The following is a 21,570-nucleotide window of genomic DNA, read 5'->3' as shown; positions in this document are numbered from 1 at the left end:
TAACCCCCAAAGCCTCGCTGTAGGGACCTCATCCATTAACCAGAAAGGGTGTGTTGTGCCTCATCCACATTTCTGAAAGTGTCCACTCAGTGGACAGCCTGCTTTCTGGTCTCCGTCCTACTGGCTTGAGTGTGGGTGCCCATATGGTTAGGAGGCAAGCCCCAGAGCTCCATGTGAGTCACTTCTGCCATCATCTGTGTACCACAAGTGCTCTCTGTACAGGTGCTCTACCTGTTGCGGTGATCTGCCCTGCAGTCTTTCAACTTCCAAGCCATGGGAGAGATCCTTCTGGAACATGAGCACTGGGACACTCTGAGTGCTGGAGAGAGCCACAACCACCCAGAGCTGGCTAAGCTAACATGCTGCAGCTTGTGGGGAGGAGACATAAAATTTCATACACAGGATAAATTTTTTCTATACAGCATACCTTCGCTATAGATCCTATAACATATCCCTTATTCTCATTAGAATGTGAACATGATTCGGCAAATTCCTGGGGGGAAATCCAGCCTGCCCCTAGTTGGAGGCTATGAACCATCTGTGCTTCCCATCCGCCTTTCCCTGCTTCCCTCTCACACATCAGTTCTTTAGAGAAAACTGAGCTTTCCAAGCTATTATCGTTCAAAGAAATCTCTTCATCCAAGGGATGTGAAGGGCATGGGCCTCCACAGCACTTGCCATTCATCAACAATTTATTAAGCACCTACTATGTACCAGGTACTGTGCTAGGTTCTGAGGACACTGAAATAACAAAAATTAGATGGTTCCTAACCTCAAGGGGTTTACAGTTCACTGGTGGAGTCAGACGTTGGTTACACACACACACATACACACACAAACACAAACACACACAAACACAAACACAAAGAGAGAGAGAGAGAAATACATGTATTCAGATGCTGCTCTGAACCTTATCTGTTTCTGGAGGGCAGGGAAGTCTTCCTGAACTAGGATAGAAGAAATGGGTAGAAATTTGCTAGTTAAGCAGGTGTTGGGGGAAGGTCCTCAGGAGAACATTCCAGAGCATGTGCAAGAGGAAGGGAGATGATCCATTCCTGCAGCTCAAAGAAAACCAATGTCTCTGAACCACATGGAGCAGGAAGACGCAGCAGGAGAATCCAGCAGGGGAAGGGTCAGAAAGGCCATGTTTGTAACTAATCAGAACTGTGAACTGTGGTTTGGAGGACAAGTGGGAGGGTGAGTAACACAGGGCAGATGTAGGAGACCCAGGAGAGTACTGCAGTTTTCCAGTAAAGAAATAATAGTAGCTGGGACTAGAGAGGTTCAAAGTGAGAAGAAGACCAGTGGGGAGGTTTAAGAGAGATTTCTGAATTAAAGTATACAGGGAATGGTGACAGATGATATACGGAGTAGAGACAGAGAAGGCAGTGTCAAGAGTGACTCCCAAATCTGGCTTGCAAACAGAATGAACGGTGGTGTCGTTCACTGAGAGAGGACACCCAAGAGGAGGCCGTGATTGGCAGCAGAGAGAGCAGGAGTTCAAGCTGAGATGTAGAGCCACGTGACTATGTCTAGTCAGAATGTGGATATGTAGGTTTGGGACTTAGAAGAAAGGTCTGGGATGAAGATCTAACCCTAGCAGTCATCTGCAAAGAAATGTTAATAAAATAAAATAAATACAATTTTTAAATGGATGGAATTTCCAAGGAAAAGGTGGAGGGTGAAATGAGTAAAAGATCTAGGGGCAAGGCTTTAAGAAATTCATTATTAGAAGAAGAAAATGTGTCTTAATCCATTCAGGCTGCTATAACAAAATACCATAGACTAAGCGGCTTATAAACCACAGAAATTCATTTCTCACAGTTCCGGAGGCTGGGAAGTCTAAGATCAAGGTGCAAGTGAGAGTCTGCCTTCTGGCTCATAGATGCTGCCTTCTAGCTATGCCCTCACATGGTGGAGGAGGCAAGGAAGCTCTCTGGGATTTCATTTATGAGAACACTAATCCCATTCATAAAGACTCCACCCTCATGACCTAATCATCACCCAAAGTCCCACCTAGTACCATCACCTTGAGGATTAAGATTTCAGTAAATGAATTTTAGGGGTCACAAGTGTTCAGTCTATAGCAGAAGGAATAGCCGAGAAGGATGAATGAAAACCATACAAGGATGATTTCGTGGAAGGCAAGGGAGTACAATGTCTTGAATAAACCAAGTCCTGAGACAAATGTTACTGAGAATTCAAGTATAATAAAACTGAGACTCAAAAGTAGCTATTGGATGTGATGACATGACTATCATTGGTTACCTTAGGCAGAGAAGCTTTGGTGGCGTTGACAGGGAGGGCCAGATAGAATGTGCTGAAAGAATGCAAAGGTAGGGACCTGAAGACAGCTTCTGAAAGGAGCCGGCCGTGAGCCAGAGGAGATGGACAGGAAGGTGACTAACAGGGTGCAGAGGTCGACATTTTTGGCTTTATTGTTTTTAAGAGATAGACCTGAGCATATTTAAAATGCTGATGTGAAATTGTCCAAGTTGAGAGGAACCGATCAGATCTATAGGAGACAAAAGAATGATGTGTACCAGGGAACTATGGCAAAAACCTCAATTACTTTTGCACCAACCTTTGGGAGGCTCTTCACAAAACAAGGCTGATTTTGGCCTGAGTCGAGAGGAGGAGCAGCTTCTTTTCTACCACAGGATGGAAGGAGAGGCTGGTGCAAGTGCAAGGAGGTAGCAGGGAGCAGAGGGAGGCCTCACCCATGCTTGGGTTCTTGGAATGAGGAAGATGACATCGGCAGGATCATAGGTGAGCATCTTCTAACCCAATGAAGATTTAGAACTAGGTATAGGCTGGGCGGGGTGGCTTATGCCTGTAATCCCAGCACTTTGGGAGGCTGAGGCGGGTGGATCATCTGAGGTCAGGAGTTCGAGACCAGCCTGACTAACATGGCAAAACCCGTCTCTACTAAAAATACAAAAATTAGCCAGGCATGGTGGCATGTGTCTGTAGTCCCAGGTACTCAGGAAACTGGGGCAGGAGAATCGCTTGAACCCAGAAGGGGGAGGTTACAGTGAGCCAAACATAGAAATATAGAATAGAACTATACCCTTTCTATTAAGATATTTGTGCTTTGAAATAAGCTATGTTTACACACTTGTAATGTTTAAGAATATGTGTCCCTTTAGAGTTATACATGAACTTTTCCTTCTAATATAAAGTGTTTCATGGAGCAATTCACTTTGACATCAGATTCTAAATTGAAATCTTATTGTATTTAAATAAGAATTGGAACCTGTAAAAGACTTTGAGCCTTGCCATATTTAGAAGTTTAATGAATTAGATTTATAACAATTACTTAAATATTTGAGAAGGTTTGTTAGACAATTGAAGTACTTAAAAAGGAATTCAAATATATTAAGCCTATTTAATGCAGTTTACAATGTTTAGAGCAATTTAATTAAAAACATTTGTAAATGAGACAAAACATTTCTCAAAGGTGCTCTTAAAAGTGATTGTTAAAATTTGCTAGGCTTATAAATAAATAATAAGATTTGTAAGCTGAATTTCAAAGCTTATGGAGGAACTTGGGTCCCTGTGAATTTGTTACCTTAATAAATTGAATGTTAATTTTGAAAACCAAAGAAATCTTTAATCAATGTTTTTGGTGCCTAAGAGCTGTTCTTGAGGGCATCAAATTAATAGTTTTTTTATTATTTAAAAAATATGGTTAGGCCGGGTGCGGTGACTCACTCCTATAACCTCAGCACTTTGGGAGGCCAAGGTGGGCAGACTGCTTGAGCCCAGGAGTTCAAGGCCACGCTGGGCAACATGGAGAAATCCCATCTCTACTAAAAAAATACAAAGTTAGTTGGGTGTGGTGGCACACATTTACTCAGGAGACTGAGGTGGGAGGATAACCTGAGCCCAGGAGATGAGGGTGCAGTGAGCTGAGATCGCACCCCTGCACTCCAGCCTGGGAGATACAGTGAGACCCTGTCTCAAAAAATATTTTTTCATGGTTGTAATAAAAAAAATCAATCAGTATGGAAGGAAAAAGCTGAAGCCCTTTGCCCCATTTCCCAGAGGTAACCATCATGACAAGTTTCTGTGTTTCTGCCCAGAAATTTTCTTTGCATATGCATAGAATCTGTCCCCAGCCCCATGTTTAAACAAAGAGGTATAGTCTGCATCTAATATTCTGTACTGTTTTTGTGCTTAACAATACAACTTGAGCTGGATGCAGTAGCTCACGCCTGTAATCCGCAAGCTTTGGGAGGCTGAAACAAGGAGATTGCTTGCGGCCAGAACTTCAAATTCAGCTTGGGCAACATAGTGATACCCCATCTGCAAAAAAATGTAAAATCAGCCAAGCATGGTGGTGTACACCTGGCTATTTAAGAAGGTGAAGCAGGAGGATCGCTTGAGCCCAGGAATTCAAGGCTACAGTAAACCATGACTGCGCCCTGCATTTCTGCCTGGGCAACAGAGGGAGACCCTGCCTCCAAACAAACAAACAAAAACCAAAATATCTTCTTTTTTTTTCCTTTTTTTTTTGAGACAGAGTCTTGCTCTGTCACCAGGTGCCAGGCTGGAGTGAAGTGGTGCAATCTCAGCTCACTACAACCTCCACCTCCCAGGTTCAAGCAATTCTCCTGCCTCAGCCTCCTGAGTAGCTGGGACTACAGGTGCACGCCACCACGCCCAGCTAATTTTTGTATTTTTTTTAGTAGAGATGGGGTTTCACCATGTTGGCCAGGACGGTCTCGATCTCTTGACCTAGTGATCCGCCCACCTTGGCCTCCCAAAGTGCTGGGATTACAGGCGTGAGCCACCGGGCCCAACCAAAAGCCAATATATCTTAAAAACATGTTCATGCATCTCATAAGAACAAAGATTAACAACCCTCTCTCCCTTCCTTAGCCCCTTTGGGGTGTGACCTCATGCCTCCCCTCTGGGCTATGCCAGAACTTCTCTCAAGAGTGGATCCTCTCTCTGTCTCTACTTCCTCTCTCCCCAGCTACTCACTGTATGAAGACTGCTTTCTGAGGTCACCAACGTCCTCCACCTTACCAAACCCGCTAAAGGCTTCTCAGTTCTCTCACCTCTTGCTCTCCGGCTGGCTTTCGACATAGCCTCTTTCCCTAACGCCTTCCTTCCATGGGCGTCCCACATTCTCCTGCTGCTCCATCCCCTTCTACCCTCATACCCACTTCTACCCAGATGTTACATCTCCAAGTACCTGAAAACTCAGTCCCTAGTTGTCCTCTTGTCATCCTAAGCATTTCCTGAAGGGAGTGCCTCCTGCCCAGGTCTCCAGTCATTGCCTAAGTGCAGATGATTCCCACATTGGTTATATCCAGCCCAGAAGCTTCCACCATGCTCCTGAGAGTTCTGAATATTTCACAGCATTGACTCCTGGGTTACTCAAAGGCAGAAGCGGGCTGGGTGCAGAATTAAAATGCAAGTTCTTATGTAAAAATTATCAAGAATTTCTAAATGGTGACAAAAAGAGCATTAGATCAAATATGGGACCTTATGTGACTGCACAGATTCCTCATCTATGAGGTTGGCTCTGCTCAAAGGCATCTCAAGGGTTGATACAATGGCTCATACCTGTAATCTCACCACTTTGGGAGGCCAAGGTGGCAAGATTGCGTGAGCTAAGGAATTCTAGATCAGCCTGGGCAACATAGAGAAACCCAATCTCTACAAAAAATACAAAAAATCAGCTGGGCACAGTGGCTTGCACCTGTAGTCCCAGCTACTCAGAAGGCTGAGATAAGAGAATGGCTTGAGCCTGGAAGGTCAAGGCTGCAGTGAGCCAAGATCACACCACTGCACTCCAGCCTGAGCAACAGAGTAAGACCCTATCTCAGAAATAAATAAATTAAATAAATAAATAAATAAATAAAGGCATCTCAAATTCAACAACTCTGAAAAAAACCATACACCTCCCACCCTCACCACAAGATCTATCCTTTCTTGTCTTTCCTATCTCAGCGGTTGGTACCACCACCATCTGGGTATGAGCGTGGAAAGTGGGAGTCCTTGACAGCCGCTCCCCTGTGACCGCTTTATCCAGTGCACTGCCAAACCTCATATGGATTGCTGTTTCCAGATTTTTTTCCATTCCACCTACTGCATGCTGCCCAGCTACAGCCTAGCCCAAGCTTTCGTCATCTCCTATCCAGCCCATCACAACAGCCTTTTCTCGGATTCTCACCTACGCTGTCTGTCTCTCTACCTCCAGTCTCCTCTCATTCGCCAATGCACAGCACAGCCAGAGAGATGTTTTTTCAAAATATAAAACTCTGACAATTCATGGCGCACTCCATCCTCTACCCTACAATCTCTTGCTTAAAACTCTTCCGGAGTTTCCCTTTGAAAGTCTCCCTTCTCCTGCTCCCTATCTCTTTCCCTTTGATGTTATGCATATCATTATCATTATCTAGAAGTTTTTATGTTCTTGTAATCAAAATTTTCAACGTTTTCTTTTGTGGCTTTTGAGATTTGTGTTCTTAGAATGACTTTCTCCTACTCTAATATTATGAAAACATTATCCATGCTTTCTTCCTCTATTCTATAGAGTCGTTTTTTCATGTGTAAATGGTGGATCAATCGTGGTTGGATGTGAGGTGTGAAGCTGTAGTTTTGTTTTATTCCAAATGGCTAGTCAACTCTCCAGACAGTGTCCCCTGGCTGAGCCATCTTTTCCTCACTGCATTGCAAAGACATTTTATCAAGCACTGAATCCCCATTTGTATCTGGGTCTATTTCTGGGCTTTCCATTCTGTCCCATTGATCTCTGTCCTTGGGTACAAGTTTTCTGATGACCTGGCTTGATTCAAGGATAAAACCTATCCTCTTTCAGAATGAATGTCCTTCACTCAATCCTCTATAAATAACAATTCCTTCAGAGCTTTTCTGTCTTTCTTAATAAGAGCTTTTCTCTCTTTCTTAATAAGAGATGGGGATAACAGAGGTTTGTGTATTTCCTGGAAAGGCCCAGAATGCCATTATTCTGGGCTATTATTGATTGAGGGCAGAGTTATCAGCCAGACAGATGGTGGAATTGATATCCTTGTGTGAAAACGGAAGAGCCAATCTGAGCTGCTGCCCCATTCCTACAGAACTAGCTGGCAGTCTTTGAATTCCCAGTGCTTATTCATGCCTCTACACTTTCACTTGGCTCATCTGGCCCCCACTTTCTCCTTTTCTCCTCTCTTCTACTAAATAGTGAAAAAGCTCTTCTTCACATCTTAGCACAGGTATCCTCTTGCCCAGCAAACCTCTCCTGAGGCTCCTCCCTATGCCCCACATTAGCCACTCTGGGCTTACCTCTGCCCCAGCCCTTAGCACCACAGACTCGCCTCATGCCCCCTCTCCCCTAGACCACTGTGAGCTCCCCAAGGGCAGGGCCTATCTCTCAGTAAACTTGTACTCTTATTACTGGATTGATTTTGGATCCACCCACCTGACACAGTAAAGCCAAACACTGATATTGGGATTGCAGTCAGAGAAAGTGAGGCATTTATTGCATGACGCCAAGCAAGCAGAATTGGAGAGCTCATGCTTAAGACCAGAACTCCCTGATCGCTTACAGGTAAGAGCTTTTAAAGATAGAAGGGCAGAGGTTACAGGCAAAGTCGTAATTGAGTACATGGAGGCTATGCATTCGTTTGGTCTGAAAAGGCAAGACACCTTGAAGCAGAAGTTTGGGAGTGTGGCAAGTCAAAGGCGGAGTCAAAGATTTTCCAGTTTGTGATGTGTTAAAGAGGTAAGGGTTTGTCTAAAATTTTAAGGTAGGCAGAAAAGAATGTTAGCTCTTGCGTGTGGGCCTGATCTCTTCCAGGTCCCTCAGAAAGAAACTTAGAAGAAATCATGGCGGTCTGAGTTCGGTCCTCAGTTCCCCCTTATCTGAGCTCCTTGTGCCAGCAGATTGAACTTTTCATTTAGTGGAGGTCTGGGCTTCCGAAACACAACTCAGGGACATAGGTTGAGATGTTATCTTTAGTTTCTACAGGAAACCAGATACCCTGTGACTCTAATTTCCTTAGCTATTGTCTTAAGCTACCATTACCTTCTTGCTTGTCAGGTTGCTCATTTACTTCTCGAGGCTAGCTAGGTGCCTGGAATTTCGAGATTTTCCTTTATCTCCATGCTTGGGGAGATGAGTACCTGACAGGCTCCTAAAAGGAGTCTCTGCTCCATCTCACCCCCTATCTTGAACTATCAGGTGAGTGTTCTAGAATGTATATGGGGCAGAAGTGTTCATTCATTTTCTGTACGAAAGCAATCAATGCTTAGTATGGAAAATCCAAGTAACAGACTTGCTCTAAATAACACCTTCCCCAGTCCCAATACCAAGTCCAGAAGAAAATACTGTTTGGTGCGTACATTAGTTGATGCCTGCAGACCAAATGACCAAGTTTTCCAAAAATGGATGGCCACCCACTTCCCTTCGGGGGTCAGAGTAGTTTGCTCCAATCTGTCTCCCTTTTCACAGCTCAGGGAGGGAGGAAGACCCAGGAAGGAGAGCTGCCACAGTTAGTGGTGGCCCAGCTGGGGCTTAAAGTCTGTCGTGACTGAAGCTGGGCTCAGCATGCCAGTCTGCAAGACCCTGAGTGCCCTCAGCAGTAATTCCAAGCAAAGCAGGGAAGCAGCGGCCAGGTGCTTAACTGAACTGCTGCTTAGGGCTCCTGGGCCTCCCCCTGCCTCCTCCCTCCCTTCTCCACCCTGGGGCCTCTCTCTCTGTCCCCTTTAGATCCTCTTTCCCCAGAACCCACTCATTTATCACCTTTTGATGAGCTCCACCACGCAGACCATGTCAGGAAATTTCTTGGTGTTCATTTTAATAAAATTTAATTATCAAGACAGCCTTACAAGTCATGATACATTTAGTGGTTCATTTTTCACATCTCCGTCAGAGGCCTCTTGGCAGGCATGGAGGGTGTAGGGCGGAAGTGTCAGAGCCTTTTCTGGCCTCCACAGGAGCTGGGTTTGGGGAAGCAGCTCACCCTCCTCATTCTCCAGACTAACAGTGGGATGGAAGGAGCACCAAACATGGAGTCAGGAGACCTGGGACTCAATCCTCCTTTGCTGCAAATCGTGCTCAGATCTTGCAGAAGGAAGGCACCCTCTCTGGGCCTCAGCTTTCTCATGTACAAGATGGGAATTATCTCAGTCCAAACTGGACAGAGCCACTGTGAGATTCAGAAGAAAACTCTTGCAATGAGAGGACTTCCCAGGCAGCTGGAGGCAAAACTCCAAGGGTGGATTCATGCTGGGGTGGCACCTGCCTCACGGGCCTGTAGGTCTGCCTGCCTGGGTAAGGGATGGGGTGAAATTGGGGGTCTCTGATGATCACAGTAATAACTGACTTTTGAAAAATTTTTATTTGTCCATGTGTTATTGGGGTACAGACAGTGTTTGGTTACATGAGTAAGTTCTTCAGTGGTGACTTTGGTGCATTTGTCACCTGAGCAGTATACACGGCACCCTATTTTCAGTCTTTTATCCCTCACCTTCCTCCCGCCCTTCCCCCCAAGCCCCCAAAGTCCATTGCATCATTCTTATGCGTTTGTGTCTTCATAGCTTAGCTCCCACACATCAGTGAGAACATACGATGTTTGGTTTTCCATTCCTGAGTTACTTCACTTAGAATAATAGTCTCCAATCTCATCCAGGTCACTGCGAATGCTGTTAATTCATTCCTTTTTATGGCCAAGTAGTATTCCATTGTATATGTACACCATAGCTTCTTTATCCACTCTTTGACTGATGGGCATTTGGGTTGGTTCCACGATTTTACAATTGCAAATTGTGCTTCTATAAACATGTGTGTGCGAGTTTTCGTGTAAATTTCTTTTCCTCTGGGTAGATACCCAGTAGTGGGATTGCTGGATCAGGTGGTAGTTCTAATTTTAGCTCTTTAAGTAACCTCCACACTGTTTTCCATGGCGGCTGTTCTAGCTTGCATTCCAACTAACACATGTAGAAGTGTTTCCTGATCAGTGCATCCACACCTACATCTACTGCTTTTTAATTTTTTTTTGTTATGGCCATTCTTGCAGGAGCGAGGTGGTATCACATTGTGGTTTTGATTTGCATTTCCCCAATTATTAGTGATGTTGAGCATTTTTTCATACGTTTGTTAGCCATTTGTATATCTTCGTTTGAGAACTGTCTATAATTGACATTTATTAAGTACTTTGCAGACCCTATGCCAAGGATGTCATAGGTACTACCTAGCTAAATCTCACAGTCGCTGTACTTGTTATTAATATTGTAAGATGTGTACCAGTGTTATGCCTGTTTTACAGCTGAGAAAACTGAGGCACAGGGAGACAAAAGCAATGTGCCCAAAGTTACAAAGCCAGTCAATGGTGGAGCCAGGATTAGAACTCCGGCCAATTCCAGAGTCCACCTTCTTACCAATGAAGTCATCACCCATGAGAAATCAGGGAGGGACCAGAAGTTTTTATAATCAAAACAACCTTACACTGAAGTCTAAGGGAACGCAGAGGTTAGGCTAAGTACCAGGGTCCCTGACAGCTTGGCATGGGGGCCGTGAGTGATACCTGTGCTCTGACATACCACACCCGTGGTCTTACAAGGGGACAGACTCCACTCTTGCCACTTCATTCACAAAGCCCACCCCTATTTCCTCCCTTCCGCTTACCCCACTTCCTTGCTAACAGACTCAGTTTTGTTTAGAAACCCACCCCCAGGGAAGCTGACCCACAAATCCCATGATGGCAAGGAGGTCCCAGCGTCTTTGCCAATTTTCTGCCCCAGCCTCACACCAGGGTGTGGCGTGAGCAAGGAGACAGGTAGTGTTGGTGCAGGTGACACAGGGCTAGAATGTGGCACATGAATTTAGAAAATAATTAGACTGTGTTGGGTGTCAGAACGCATTTCTCCAAAATATGACTATAGGAGACCAGGAATATGCCACACCCACATCTACTTCTTTGGCATTTTTCAAGCTGGTTATTACGAGAAACTGCAGAAGCAGGAGTAACTCTGAAAAGCTGTCCTTTTATAAAAGAAATTTACATCTATAAAGGAAATCCACATTAGTAAAACAGTCTGTATCAGGAAGAGGGCTCAGAGACAACTTTTATTACCCGAGAGGCTTTTTATCTTTACAAGGAGACAACATTTACTTATCATACATTTCCTCCCCTCACCCTCCTGTTACGTCACCACCTCGAGAAGCCCCAATTGCTCCTGTTCCTTTCTGTAGCTCAGGACGCTATCTTAGCGTCAATTATCTGGCCCATCTTTGAGTCTCGTGTTGTGGCTCCACCATGCCTAGGCACGGAATTAGAAATGCTATTTCTTCTGCTAATCTAATGTCAAGTTAATTCATAGCCCAGACAGAAGCCTAGATGTGTGGGGGTCAACCATTGTTCCCTCCCCTACAAGAGCATTGGTCTAGGAGAGAAATCAGCTTCCATTTATTGAGCACCTAGTAAGCACCAGGTCCCATCCTGTAAGCTTTACGTATGTTATTTCCGATTCCCACAGACTCCTCTAGCTTCAATGATACTATCTGCATTTTGCTGATAAATAAATAGACGCTCAGAGAGGATAAGTGACTTGTCCAAGGTCACACAACCAGGAAACAGCCATGCTGGGGGTGGAACCCAGGTCTGACCAACCTCCAAGCTTTTTTATTTCACTGTTCTGCTTCCCTCTCTACCATATCCATTTCTGCACATTTATTTCAGCCTCACATTGACCACCTCCTGCATGCCAGGCACTGGCCTCAGTGCTATTCAAACACGGCTTTGGAAGCTAGTCTACTCGCTTCTGTCCAGACGAGGAGGGCCGTGCTAAGAGGAACCTCCCTGGCTGCTGCTGCAGACCCACTGAGAGGTGACTCCCACGTGGCTGTGCTGGAACAAGACAGCAGCTTTTCTTAGGTTGTTCTAAGTTAAGGGCTCTCACTGCTGGTAAGACAGGGAAATAGAGGGGATAAAAATAACAAAACAAAAGGAGAAGTCACAAAGTTACAGGAAATCTCAATATATCTTTCTGTTCTGGATACTGCTCCAAACACAACTGCAGCAGGGCCTTTTCAGGGGGTCCTTATGGGCAGAGCCACAAGAGCCCTCAAAGCCAGAGCGGACTGATTATCTAGCCCATCCCCGTGTCCTCCCCTCCCTTCCCCCTACTTCCTTGCTAACAGACCCAATTTTGTTCAGGAATCCACCCCCCCACCCCCCCACCAAGAAGAAGCTGATCCTATTCCCAGCTCAGGAGCAAGTCCTGAATCACCCAATATCCTCTCTTGTCAGGAGTAGGCTGAAGGGTGGCAAGTGGCCCATGCTTTTTTCTGGGGTCAGGGAGATGAAATGATTATTGGAATAATTTTTGTTTAACCCCCCCCCCCCTTTTTTTTGAGACGCAGTCTCACTCTGTCACCCAGGCTGGAATGCAGTGGTGCCATCTCAGCTACTGCAACCTCAACCCCTGTTGATTCTCCCACCTCCGACTCCCAAGAAGCTGGGACTATAGGCCTGTGCCATCACGCCTGGCTAATTTTTGTATTTTTTGTAGAGACAGTGTTTTGCCATGTTGCTCAGGCTGGCCTTGAACTCCTGGGCTCAAGCAATCAGCCAGTCTTGACCTCAGAAAGTGCTGAGATTACATGCATGAACTACTGCACCCAGCCTAAACTTGTTTCTAATTTGCAGTTCCAAATTTTTAGATGCTCATATCTCTAATTACAATAACAGATGATGAAATATCAAAATGTCAAGCTGTCCTCTCAATTCCAACAGGAACAAACAGATTCTGTTTCTCTACGTTTTGACTTAACTGTCTTAGTGTCATACATTAGAAGGTAAACTTCTCCTCTCTTCTAGTCTGGGTTTTCTCCCCCTTCTTCACGGCTAATTAGTTAAAGGCATACTGTTGACAGACACAATATGAATAGAAAAAAATTTTGTTTAGCCTTAAAAAACAGGTATATGGTAATTTGTCTTGAATTTTGGCCTTTCCATAGTGGCTTGTATCAAAGTTATGGTCTCGGGATAGTGCTATGACTCACTGAAATGGCTGCCGGCCTGCAATTTTGATTGTAAGACAAATTTTGGCACAGAAAATCGCATGTTTCTGCTGACTTCTGCTTTGGAGATCCATTCTTAAGGAAAAGCATTGCTATCCCACAAGCTAACACATCACTCCCTACTGTATATCAAAGAGTCTCAAGATCCTCCTATTCAGGAAAAATGGAAATATTCTTACCACATCCTCGCAGTAATGTTCAACATAAATTACGAAGCACAAAGACCGTTTGGGAATGCAAACTCTTTCTATTATAAATGGCCTTCCTTACAAGACTGAGAGCGAATCCTAATGTAAACTATAGACTTTGGGTGATAATGATGTGCTAATGTCGGTTGACAGATTGTAATAAATGCACCACTCTAATGTGGAAGGTCGAAGTGGGGGAAGTGGTAGGTGTATGGAGACAGATACATGGGAATTCTCTGTACTTTCTGCTCAATTTTACTGTAAACCTAAGATTGCTCAAAAAAGTAGAATTAAGTAAATAAATATGTCAGTAAATAAATGGCCTTTTCTCGGGCTGAGAAATTGAAGACATTTCCCAAATGTTACTTGGATCTGTAAATTCACTCTGGGGCTTTATACACACACACACACATTATATATGCATATACATTTATATATACATATATATCAGAAAGGAAATATTTCTTGTTAAAAGTCTAAGATATAACTGCCCTCTAAAGGTGTTTATTTTGTGGGTTATCTCTTCTTTATTGTACTTTAAGTTCTGGGGTACATGTGCAGATCTTGGTTTGGAGTCATTAGTGGCTATTGCTCTCTTGTTGAACAAACATTTTTGAGTGCTGCTCTCTACAGGCCACTGGAGAGATAGCGATGAATCCAACGCAGCCCTGTCTTCAGAGTTCACATCTTCATAGATTTGTAAATTAATATTTGCAGTAGAGTGTGACAAGACTCCAACAGAGGTGCATCTAAGGAAGATGGTACCAGTTCAACTTGCTGGGGAGGTGTCAGGGGAAGGTTTATGGAGGAAGGGTCATTGAAGGGAATCTCAGACCTTCCTGCCTCCTGGGAGGTTGAATCCAAGACACCTATTTCCACCTTTCAGCGCAGAGGATACGTGAGGGGACCTGTCAAGATGAAGCCAGAAAGGCAACAGCGGTCAAATTATAGGAGGCCTGCGAGGCCAGGTAACGATTTGGGGCTTTATCCAAATGACCTTATTGTAGTTGTATTTGTTTGATATCTTTTGTAAGTTCCTTGCTTAGTTATTATATAATTGTCATAAAGTTTGGTGGCATCATGGTTAGAAAGATATTGCAGACTTAGGACAAGAATGTGCGTTCCTTTAATCTGGCTCTTTTAATGGACTAAGAGACTCTGCAGCACTTGTGGCTGGAGGACAAGTTCCCTGACCTTCTAGTCCCATGAGGCCACCTGCTGTTTATGTACGTCCTGATGGCGCGTAGATCCCTCAGGCTTCTGGGACCCTCTCTCTGCCAGCCAGTCTTACTCTCTGGCTGGCAGCTCCAGATGGTCCTAGGGACTCCGAACTCAGCCAACGTCTGAAGGTTTACTGCAAGACCGTGTGACTCCAAAGTCAATTTCCCATGGTCGGTTTCCCAGGGGAACCATCTCCCTACCAAGTCCAGTTTTCCATTGCAAGAACAATGGCCAACATAGGTCTAAGTTTCTATGTGAGAATTTTGGCATCTTGGGTTTCTTTTAAATAGGACACACTTGTAAGCTCCAAAGGGAAAAAGAAAAGGTTTCTCACGAAGCATTAGCTTTCAAGATTACAGTTCGGTAGGATGTTCAAGGTGCTTCGGGTGAATAAAAATGACAGACAGCTGAACACTTCCTGTAAATGAAACACCAATATAGATCTAAGTTTCATGCATGACTCTTAATGTGGTTAATGAAAATGAAGAAAAAAAATGGTTGGCAATATTTGCAGGGCATTTGCTTCCAAATGTTGCAATCCTGTTTTCTTTAGACCTTGAAAAGGGGGATTGCAAGTTGTCTGTCAAGAAGGCATCAAAGCAGAGAAATCCACAAATGTGTGGCATCAATTAGGATGCAAGCCTTCAGAGAGGACCCCGCTCCTTTAGGTGCTAAGAGAACTGAGGGGTTTGTCGCATTTCTAAGAAGTCACCAGCTGGAGGCACTGAGCAGGTAATGGTGTATGTTTTCCTAAACTATAAAATACTGATTATATGGGTTAATAAAATAAGAATCTCAGAGTTCTGAGGGAAAAGAAGTAAACTTCAAGTCCGAACAGGCACTATCAGAAAGCACTAGAGACAACTGGGGGAGGGAGTAGGAATCCTGTCCCGAAGATACCCCTCACCTTCTGCAAAGGACCTAGAAAAGCTCCATTTGATCAATTCTTTTTAAGACATCGAAGACTTCTCCATTTTTAAGAATCACCATAGTAAAATGCAAGCTCAGCATGACATATCCCAAGGAAAATGTATCAGTTCCTTCTGTACTTACTACATTTCCATGAGGGTAATAACAAGTCATTTTGCCCATATGGGGGCTCTGGAATTTTGGCTGTGACGCATTGGTAGGATATTTGTCACCAAAACTGACTCAGGAATCAGTTAAATATTATAGCACAAGTAGGAATCAGGAACACTCTGATTCCTATTTGTGCTTTGTTTAATATTTAACTTCCCAACCTTACACATCTATTAAACAATATTCCTCTTGACATTCAAACACTAGCTGCATAATTTATAAATCAAAAACTTATTAAAAATTGAACCAATTATAAATTCCCAAACTTATAAACCATTGGTTACAAAAATATTTAACTACACTCTCCAACACGTTTAATTAAAACCATAAGTTTAATATGTCAGACTCTCTTAAATGTTTCAAATACCTAAATGTCAGCAAAAACCCACACAAAACATCACACTGATTGAAAAATATATGCTTATACTTACCTTTACACTGGCTACAAAGGTAGGAAGATCATGGACATATATTGGTTTTAAAAAACATTTTTATACTTATTCTTACATTTTCTCACTTTCTTAGAGTCAATATGATAATTTCCTAGGATTAGAGTATAAAGTGATACAGTTTCTCTTAAGAATACAAATTTCTTCCAGAACCGGAAGAAAAATACTATTATCTCAGGCCAGCAGTTCTGGTTTTACTGATTCTTATTTGAAAGTGGTAAAGTGTCTCCCAATATTATTGTACTTGAGATTAAATGTGGCCTGACTAAGAATGTAAAAGTCCAGGCCTTCACATGGGTATCCTTTTCTGCGACCAGAGGCTTTCCTAAGGTGTGCTTCATCTCCTAGGAAACCAGGGATTTTTTTTTTTTTTTTCCCAAAACAGAGTCTCATTCTGTCACCCAGGCTAGAGTGAGTGTTGTGATCTCAGTTCACTCCAACCTCTGCCTCCCAGGTTCAAGAGATTCTCATGCCACCATGCCTGGTATTTTCCGTATTTTTTGTATTTGAGATGGGGTCTTTCCATATTAGCCAGGCTGGTCTCAAACTCCTGGGATCAAGTGATCCACCTGCCTCAATCTCCCAAAGTGCTGGGATTACAGACATGAGCCACTGTACCTGGCTGAGATGAGGAATTTAAACCCTGAAGTCTGCTGTCCTTATGAGCACAGCTAGACAATTTTCCTGCCATATTATGAGTTCTCTTTATGTGTTACCAAGCATGACTACTAATTTCTATTTTTTCCTAAGACTATTAGATGTGTTAGAAATTCACTCTTTCCGTCTTACAAGGACAGAGAAAAGTGCCTATTGATGCTTAATAATCCAACATATATTTACTAGAAGAAGTAATATCACCTACATATAAATCTGTTATTTAAAATAACACGAAATAAAGCCGTATCACATCCACCATTTACACCAACTTTTCTCTTCACAGCTTCATTGGGAACTTAACGACTCTTCACAGATTTCATGTGTTTTAATAGATTATAGCTTATTTGATGTTCAAAATCTCGGAGCTTGACCAGAGGAAGCCTCTTTAATCCAGCTTCTTAGTCCTTCCAGAACCGCTCTGTGATATTCTAGAAAGCATCTTTGCTTTCTGGTCACAAAAGAAGCTTCCAGGCTTAACCATTGATTTTACCCTACTCACAACAAATCTCCCAAAGGGCCCCTGCTTCTTTAAGTGCAGAAAACTTTTAGAGACAAAGTCTGGGCATTTAGGGGCTCGTGAGAGTTGGTGGTGGGCATTAGTACTATTGCTGCTGCTGCTGTCTCCACTGTTAGTGACAGAAGTGGGAACATATTTGAGTTCACCTTAGTGTTCCCAATTTAACGTTAGCATTGCTCCATTATGTTGTTCTAATGTAAGAATGGCAAACCCATTTTCTCAATGGCATAGTTAACATTTGAACCCTTCGTCCAAGCTATGTATTACACCTCATTTTTCTATTGCTTTATATTTATTAAATAAATATTTATGAAATATACTCGATATTTCTCATAAATCCTTGGTAACTTGATTGAAGAGTATAGAAGTGAGGCCCAGTTCACCTTAGTGAAGGGTCCGCATCTAACCGTATCTGAAGGGGCTTATGAATTTCGGATTTATTACCTTGACAGAAAGAAATGTTGAGAATAACCCCACCCATGCTTTATAACAATAGCTATTTATAGTTTATTTTAGAGTGACAAGAAGGGCCTCATCCATGGTGAGTTTTTTCCTGAGTCGTCTTCATTGCTCACAACAGAACTAAATTCACCCCTCCTTGCTTCTCAGCCCTTGTTTTTAAGCCTTATTCTTTGTTTATGCAGGTAGTAAAGTAAATTCTTTAAATCCCTGCCCTCCATCAACTGCTAAAGCATGCTGCTTCCCTCCGATATGATTAACAGAACGTTGGCTGTGGTTGTGAGATGCTTTGCAATCTATGTCTTAAACCAAGCCAGCCAGGTTAGAATTTCCCCTTGTGATGGTGTATCAGGCTGATTGAGAATATAGGTGATATTAATATTTTCCAAGCAGCTGTTAACAGGAAAAGACACTTCTGCTTGGAGTCCACTTTGAGAAGAGGTTTGTCATTTAGGCAGCACAGGACACCTCCATTAACCTTCCCCCAACAGCGCCCCTCTACCATCACGTTCCTATGCTTTTCCCAGGGTTCAAAGAAGGGTAGAATTTTAGCCAGAGATTAGTCAATATCTATGGATACGAATAATAACAATACAATTATAATGGCCAATGTTTGAATCCCTAATGTGTGTCAGGCATAGTATAGGGCTTTTTCCAGTTATTATATCATAAAACCCTTACAACGGCCCCACAATATTGGCACCATGATTTGCTTCATTTTACTTTTGGGGAAACCAAGGATCAAGTAAGTGAAGTGATTTCTCTGGGACTCACAGATGATCAGTGGCAGAGCCCGGAATTAGATACATCTGATGTCTTTGTTGTGAGGAATCATTCTCCACAAAAGCCATAGCTTGCAGACATTCTTATGTAATTTGTCTTTGCTGAGGCTTGGGCATTGAAGTTTTAAAGGTCCCCAGAGACCAGATTTCATCTGGTACGCTGTGGGTGTCAAGCAATGTCCAAGGCCAAGCCTGTCCGAAAGAGAGGTTTTATTAGCTCCAAAATTATAACTTCCAAAGCCTTCTTCCACCCATTCTGCCTTCCCCTGACACAGCTCTGGTGATGTTTAGAGGCATAAATTTGGGACAGTTATCAGGGGAAACATTTTGCTACTATCATCCCACACCTTCTGTCCTGAGAGTTTTTATCTGGTGTTTCAGTATTTCAAATAGGTCATGACTAGATTCCATGTGTCCCTGGCAAACGTAAACCTAAATTCTAAATTAAGTATGAGGTGGAAGAAACAGCCTTTCTTCCCTTTTATTTCCAAGGACAAATAGAGTCAAAAGTGGGTCTTGGGCCCGGAAAGCCAGATAGCTTGGGCAGTACATGTGTGCCCCTGCAGGCTGTGGAGACAGGTGTTTCTTTGGAGCTCACCTGCCCTCTCATCCAGGCCTGGAAATCACAGGTAACTGTGGGGTAAGAGGAACCCAGGTTGTGGTGGGAACACTTTAGGGTGATCCCGGGCTGGGGACCTTTGGACTGAATAGATGAAAGCCAACATTCCCTCCCAGGAGGAAATGTAACTCTTGCACTCTCTAGTGACCGTCACTGGGATATTGCCCAAATCTGCAGTCAGCTTCTGAATCCCCTTAAATCGGACCTAGCCGGCCTCTCTATTTTAAGACCACCTCTCCTGTCTGCTACAGCTCCTCTCGCTTCCTTTTCTTTAAGGACATCTGGCTGGTTGTATTGAGTTAACATGCAAGAGGAGAGTACCCATCACTACGTAACTTGGGTAATTCGGGCAATTCATGTTGACGGTGATCTGTGTGGGGCTGCAGGGTCCCAGATGGTTGGGACAAATCTACAATCAGTCACATTTTGGTCGGCTAAATCCCTACTCTTCTTTATAGCTGTATCCTGCAAGTTAGTGCCTGCCTGTCTCTGAACTTCACCTTCCTTATGGTTGTCAAAAATACCTCTGTGGGATAGAAATGCAGCATCTGTAGATTCCCAAATAGGCGCATGTGTTCATTCATTGGTTCATTCTGTGGTCAGGGAGCTTTCAGTCTACTGGCATGAAAGACATGATGATAATGAGAAAACTTCACAATGAGTATGACGTGGTGATGGATGAATGCCACAAAGGAGAGGTAGGAGGCACTCAGACAGCCTGGGGGAGTTAAGTTGTGGCCAGAAGGGAGAGAGATCAGCCATTCTCCACCTCATCACTTTACTACCAAAGAAATAGGAATTTCTTAGACAAGTTTTCAGGTCCCTCAGTGAGACTGAGCCTAAAAAAGGCACCCAGGGAAGGGGGGGCACTCACATCAAGCCATCCCTCCACAGAGCATCCCACTGGCTGTCTGCATCAGCCCGACCCCCACGAGATGGAAGACTGGCTCATCCCAGTGGCTCCTTCCACACCCTCTGCCCGCCGAGACCTCATCTCCCTTGCCCTGTGGCCAATTGAATGTGAACTCCTGAAGTGCATTCTTCCTGGGATCCCAGAGGTTGTGGCAGCCAGATGAGTCACCTCACAAATATAGCACGTGTTCCCCGGGGGTGGCGGTGGGAGGAAGCATGTGAAGAGCTCTCTCTGCGATAATAGACCATTTAGAGCTTCAGATGGTGAAAACAAGCTGATCAGGTGCGGGCCCTCCGGGAGGCTGGCAGGTGACTCCCAGCCAGCACGCCCTCCATCGCACACTGGGGAGGCCGGCAAGAGCCTGACGGTCGCCAGGCCTCCCTCCGACTTCCTCACTCTCCAAGTCTATGTTCCCACCCCTTTGTCTCTCTGTTGTTCATTTCATTGCTCTGTTCTGTTTCTGTCTACTCATTTGTCTTTTCTTCCCCTTCTCTTTCTGTTGCCATTCTCTTTCTTTTCTTCTCTCAACATGTCCTTCTCACTACCCGTCTCCCCACTCTCCGTCTCTCTCCTCCCTCTTTCCCTCTCCTCCTCTTCCTTTCCCAAATCTCTTTTGGCCGGGCTCCTTTTTGCCCTTTGCCTCTCACACGCTCCTCCACCTTTCCACCCTCTCTGCGTTCTGCTCCTCCCTTCTTCCTCCGTGTCTCTGACTCACTTATCTGCTCTCTCCGTATCTTCCTCCACGTGCCACCCTCCTCCTCTGCAGCCACACTCAGTGGGCTCAGAGCTGGATCTTTCATGCCCCTACACAACCCTGGCCTGGCCCAGGCCTCTGGCCTTGGGCTTGGAAGGGAGTCCCATCCTCCCTCCCTCAGCTGTGGCCATTGCTCCCTCCTTCACCTCACCTCTCCATATCCCAAACTCAAGCCCGCAGAGCCCAGCTCTGGGCCTAGGGTGTGGACAGGGAGGGTGGCTGTGGTTCAGAGCTGAGCCCTGTGAGTCAACAGCACGCCTAGACCCACACACAGACACACGGCCCACCTTTGAAGTCGTGAGGATTCATAAACCCTATGCTGGGAAGGGCCTCCAGGAATCATCAAGGGAGCTAGGGCATGTCTGAGTCTGCACCAGGCACACCCTCCACCTCTCAGAGCTGAGCTTCTCCTCCCTTCCCAAAGTGGCCAGGGAGAGGGACTGCTGAGGACAGTCTCAGAGGAAGGCCAAGGCCTCTAGGCTGCTTCTGGGCCTGGCACAAGAAGGAGGAGGAGAAAATAGGGAGCCCAAGGAAAGAACAACCCAGCCCAGCCCAAGGACCCCCAGCCCCAGCCCCAACTGGGCTCAATTTAATTGAAAATAGACTAGAAAAGGTTGCCTGTGCCCTTCCTCTAGACTCAGCGTCATCAAGACTGGAGGCCTTCCCTGGACGGAAGGAGGGACAGAGCATTTGGATATGTCAGACCCTGGGCCAGATGTCACCCCATGCATTTTCTCATTTAATCCTAAGAAGCCCAGAAGGTGGGTAAAATTGCCTGCCCCAAACAGATGAGGACATTACATTTCTTCTCCTTCTCCTCCTCCTCATTCTTTTTCTTCTTCCTCCTTCTCTTCCTCCCTCCTCCTCCTCACTCCTCCTCCTCCTCCTC

At 44.5% G+C, this 21,570-nt stretch overlaps 1 protein-coding gene and 1 long non-coding RNA gene across 3 annotated transcripts in view; both read left to right on the top strand.

The window, feature by feature from the left end:
• KCNIP1 (potassium voltage-gated channel interacting protein 1) overlaps window positions 1–21,570 on the top strand; it is a 390,129-nt gene that overhangs the window by 112,867 nt on the left and 255,692 nt on the right. The window lies entirely within an intron of this gene.
• Window positions 788–5,839, top strand: LOC119473997. The gene is made up of 2 exons (XR_005203278.1): window positions 788–3,028; window positions 5,775–5,839. It is a non-coding gene; the product is annotated as an uncharacterized LOC119473997 (long non-coding RNA).

Source organism: Cebus imitator, unplaced genomic scaffold (genome assembly GCF_001604975.1).
Source record: "Cebus imitator isolate Cc_AM_T3 unplaced genomic scaffold, Cebus_imitator-1.0 Scaffold200, whole genome shotgun sequence".
NCBI lineage: Eukaryota > Metazoa > Chordata > Mammalia > Primates > Cebidae > Cebus > Cebus imitator.
The sequence above is the reverse complement of the archived record's forward strand: the minus strand, read 5'-3'. Positions and strand labels throughout refer to the sequence as shown.